Raw genomic sequence first — 6,000 nt, 5'->3', positions numbered from 1 at the left:
TTAAAGGATGCTTTAGGCTATTTTACATTCTGTATTCATTTAGCCCACGTCAATTTTTTTTTAAAAACAGGCAGATTAAGATTTGCTAGTCCAAATGACAATAAGGGATGGGTACATTATTTACATTGTTGAATTTAAAAGTGCCAAATTTGACTGACCAGAAATAGAATATGTATGGCTTTTGATGTTTTTAGCAAATCAAGTACTAATGATCCAAACTGTAAAATCAATCCCGAAATTCAAATCAACATATGTAGTTGCAGCTAATAAAATTTAGTAAATATTTCATAATGTTAAGTGGTATCAGGTGTTTAGAAGAGTAAGCATACTTATTATATGGCTACAATTCTTTACAGATTCTTTTGACTTTGAATTTGTGGGTCAATGTCATTATGAAGATGATCCCTATCGATTTTTGTGATGATCGGATAATTTTCACCGAAATATCGTGTCTGACTTGATGTTTCACTTTATTAGCTATATTGTGCAACTCGTCATTTCTGCCAGCTGCTAGTGGGCATGTTACCTTGCCTGGCAAGTTATCTTATTATAATGAAACATTTTTAATTTCATAAGAAATATTTACAAACTTTAAATAAAGAAAAAAAAATGGAAAAAACGAAACATGTTTTTCTTTGAAATCATTATTAATTGCTGTCTACATTATATGTGTCTGGTAAGCTATGAGTTCTTGTCTCAACATATATATAAACCAGTAAAACTTGAGGTTTTACAAACTTTTCAAATACAAATCCCATAAAGCAGACCCATGAGAGATGTTTTGAGATATGCACCTGGTTCCTATTTAATAAGCTACAATATGATATTAAAAATAGGTCTACCATGTAATAAAACATAATTATTTTAGCTGTTGAAGCGAAAGATGAAAAGAAGATGAACAATCTTCTGAAGGGCTTTGTTCGATTATTATTATATTGATTTGGTCTTGTTGCTTTTTTTATTTTGTTGTATTTTTTTGGGGTAAAATTGTAAATATAATTTGGTTTTGCTATGCTCCATATTTTGTCTTTATACTTGATAACTTGACCTTTTACAATGAGAAAAAAAAGACTCTGATAAAGATGAATTTTTGTGCTCATCTGGGTTTACAATGAGAATCAATGTCTTCATTTGTTAGCAATTCCATCAGATCCTAGCATGAGTAAAGTAACTTACAGAAAAAACACATAATGTAAAATCTCTAGCTGTATCTTAATTAAATTGGCTTTTTAATTAACACTTAATCATTAAAATAAATTGAATTCTTCATCATTAGAATTTGGAAATTGTTCATGTATTATGTGAAATATACTTTATTTTCTCTATAGTGAATATTATGAAGTATTGATTTAGGGCTAAATTTACGTAAATATTTATTTAAATACTTTGTGTTAAATACAATATATATTTACCTTGCATTATTAACCTATATTAGACTTATAACTGCTCAAAATATTACTGTTATATAAATTATATACCTAGGATTTTAATTGTTTTTTTTTTTCGACAAAGAACAATATGATCTCTTTCTTGATAGCCAATGTGTACGGAATTATGTCATGGATTGAGCTAGTGTTTTGTACATTTTTAAAGGTAACAAGTTACTATCCAACAGAAGGCACTGGCGCAGGGTTAAAGCAATGTTCATGAATGTTAAAATGTTAAAATGGAAATTCGTACTCGTAGTCCAATATAATATACATTTAAATGGGACAATAAACCGAAACCCACAGCTTATGCAGCTATCATGACAAAATTTCCCTAATTATGCACTGCATAGCAATGTTGGTCTTTATCAATGGGAGTTTCATATGAACATAGTGAGCTGTATTATTATGTTGATTTAAGAATTCAACTCAGCTATCTGATTGATATAGACCATGAGCTGTATTGAACACTTCTCAGTTAAGAAAATAACTCAGTTATTTAATTGATAAAGATAGTGAGCTGTATTTAACACGTCTCAGTAAAGAAAATAACTCAGTTATTTAATTGATAAAGATAGTGAGCTGTATTAAACATGTCTCAGTAAAGAAAATAACTCAGTTATTTAATTGATAACGATAGTGAGCTGTATTAAACATGTCTCAGTAAAGAAAATAACTCAGTTATTTAATTGATAAAGATAGTGAGCTGTATTATTATGTTGATTTAAGAATTCAACTCAGCTATCTGATTGATATAGACCATGAGCTGTATTGAACACTTCTCAGTAAAGAAAATAACTCAGTTATTTAATTGATAAAGATAGTGAGCTGTATTAAACATGTCTCAGTAAAGAAAATAACTCAGTTATTTAATTGATAAAGATAGTGAGCTGTATTAAACACGTCTCAGTAAAGAAAATAACTCAGTTATTTAATTGATAAAGATAGTGAGCTGTATTAAACACGTCTCAGTAAAGAAAATAACTCAGTTATTTAATTGATAAAGATAGTGAGCTGTATTAAACATGTCTCAGTAAAGAAAATAACTCAGTTATTTAATTGATAACGATAGTGAGCTGTATTAAACATGTCTCAGTAAAGAAAATAACTCAGTTATTTAATTGATAAAGATAGTGAGCTGTATTAAAACGTCTCAGTAAAGAAAATAACTCAGTTATTTAATTGATAAAGATAGTGAGCTGTATTAAACACGTCTCAGTAAAGAAAATAACTCAGTTATTTAATTGATAAAGATAGTGACCTGTATTAAATACATCTTAGTAAAGAAAATAACTCAGAGAATTTGGAAAAATATAAGTTTTGATAGTCCCAATTTTTAGACCTGTGTTTGGGATTATGAAAAACTTTTAAGATCCAAGCAATTCTACCTTAGACTCATCGCCCTAATTGGTTTGTCTGAATTTATGGGTCAAACCTGATTAATACTTAATCCAAATTGGTCAGAATAGATGTGACTTATCAACCTCATCTCACTTGGCAAACCAATTGATTGCAATAAATCTGTCAGTTAAATTATAACCAAATATACAGGTAATACCATTTTATTGTCATGAGATGTGGAGTTCAATAGGAAGCCTAATATTATTATTGACTTTCAGGATGATCAATGTACAAAACATACAGTAAATAATATAACAAAATTATAAATGTACAAATATCTTGTATAAAGAAACTACTTCAATGACTTGTTATACAATTGTCTAATATACATGTATACACAATTCTTAATATAAAGAAATTTCATAATTGAGTTTTATAACAATTGTCTATAATATATAAAGAAATAAAGAAGTTTTGTAAAACAAATTGCATATAAATCACCCATTTATATACTTATTTATTAATACAAATAATTGGACATCTTTAAAAATAAATTGAAGCAAATCTTGAATTCAAAGATTGAATTGGATCATGTCTGTAGATAAACATCTAGCTATATAATATAACATGACAGTGTACCAAATATACAACAAGGCAATTTTAATTATTTTTTTTACATTACAACTCAAAACAAGTCAGTCATGAGTAGGTCAATAACATGAATTAAAATATGGGCTATATGACAAATAATATAATACCAGATAAATGATGAAATAAGAAATATGCAACATTTGTCCTAGTTAGCCAACATATAGAATATTATTCGTGTAAATGTATCTAAATAAATAATGACATACACATAGCATGGTCCCTTAAAGATATGAATTTGTAACTGAATGTACATGTAAAGCTTCAAGTAGCAAATTTCAAATTTACTTATTTCTCAAACAGAATTCGACAACTATATAACAAATATGATCTGAATAATATAAAGAATAGTGATAAAAAAAAACAATTTGTTCCCATAATATACTTAACAAAATGTCTCCAAAATATGATATACTAAAACATTGTAAATATAATACAAAATTCATATTATAGCAATATAATTAATGAATAAAATTTGTAAAAAAGCTTGGTCTAATGGTGTAAAATTCTGAAAAATAATGTTGAAAGAATTCAACACTGGTGTAACACTAAGTTCTGGAAGGCGACTTCTATAATCTAACATCATCAGCTTGTTTTTGGCTTTCTAAAGATGAACAAATACTTTCTATGTATGCGTAAGGGATCTTATTTTAGAATTTGTGGTGTCACGAAACCCCTACTAATCAAGCAGTCCATTGTCAAACCACAAAAAACTTTTTTTTTGTTCAAAACTGAAAGCAAAGCACATAATGTAACATAGACCGAATCATCTGTTTCTATTCCAGTCTCTGTATAGCTATTTGGACAGATGTCAGCTGGTGTAGAGACAGTTAAAATAGGCCCTGTTAAATGAGAATATTCCACAGCTCTGCAGGTGCGGGGGTTTAATCTTATTTAGATACCTTGGATCTGCAAAACCCAGGAAAGATGAATATTTTTGTAGTTCAGACATAGCATCATTTTTCCCTACACTATTTATGTCATGTCTATGGTTCCATCAAAGTTTTTTTTTAGGCGAAACTGATCTAGCATCGGTCATTTAAAACTGAATGCGCAACCCAAATTTCAAAGGTCAGGGAGTCACATGATACTAACAAAACCAAAGTTATGGTGATGCCAAACACTAATTTACAATCTTAAAGGTAATTCAATATGATATTAGAGAATCTTTGGAGGTGTGGAAAATTCCCATTTAACATAGTCTTTTCCTCCTGACTCTACTCCAGCTGTAAACTGTCAAAATTTCCATCAGGCAGATATTTCGGACTAAATGTAACACTATAGACTATTTTACAATTGAGCATCATAACACCAGTACTGGTTGATAATAAAATAGTTCCTCTTGTAAAGAAGTTTACTGCCAATAATTCCTGTTCCAGCTACATGACCATAAAATTTATTATCAAATGACAACATATATTGCATAAGTCAGTCTTAAAATGTGTATAAATGCAAGGCACATCTCCATTATAGTGCTGCATCATGTTATTTTGTCTAATATATATATAATAATATACATTTCAATTAGTATAATACATTTTAATTATGAGATAAATCTATGAACACTTTAAAAAAATGTTTTTATCACAGTAAAGTTATTATTACCTTGACTATCATATTTATAGGTACAGGGTTAAAACATATTTCATCTTGTTGTTTACTAATATTAATAACAAATCCCTTTTATTGACATAAAATGAAATGTGTCGCCATTTTAAAGTATATCTTAGACTTCATATGAAAGTGAAATCCTGTTTGTTCAGCACATACTAGGCCCATGGACAATTTCAGTAATCGTCTCCAAACACTGAGTTCAAGATGAATATACTTGAAAGAGTGACAAACCAATCAAACACAAGTTTTCAATAAAACATATCTACACACTAGTCATATTCTCATTGTGTTGTTTTGAGTCTTGTTCAATTGCTGCAATCACTTCCACACTAATTTCATTTTTCACCAGATTGTTTTCATCTTTTGAGTTTTCAGAATTTTTTGACACTGATTTTTCCTTATTTGAAACAGACTCTTCTTTATTTGAATCTAAATCACTTTGTGTTGAACTTAAAGCACTAATATTTCCATCTGTTTTCTTATTTTCACAATTCACATTGGCTTTGTTTTTCTCACAGATTGAGTCAAGACTAGAAGGCTTTGAGACTTTCTCTTTTGACATTTCCTGATATAAGTTCTGACGCATGTTCTCATAGAATCTGACTGGACATCCCAGTAGCTCAGGTGGAAGTTTGTCATCTTGAAGAATATTGTTATGAATAGCTTCACATAAAATATTAATACGTCCAAACTGTGGTCTGGAGAGTAAAATGAAAATATGATAATTGCTGTATGCATACTGACTACAAACATATTGACGAATTGACCAAATAACATCACCATAAAAGTAACAATCTATCTCCATTGTCATAGCAATCTGTTTTATTGTATATAAAAGCAAACAAGAATAGGACTTTCTTTCTGCCAGGTAATATAAGTAAGTTGGGACATATATATACACATCTTACAGCACAATGGAAGACTAACAACTTAACTGACGACTCTTTCACTGTTTAGCTTGGACACAATT

The sequence above is a fragment of the Lottia gigantea genome (assembly GCF_000327385.1).
Source record: "Lottia gigantea unplaced genomic scaffold LOTGIsca_2, whole genome shotgun sequence".
Classification (NCBI taxonomy): Eukaryota; Metazoa; Mollusca; class Gastropoda; family Lottiidae; genus Lottia; species Lottia gigantea.
Note: the sequence above shows the minus strand (reverse complement) of the source record.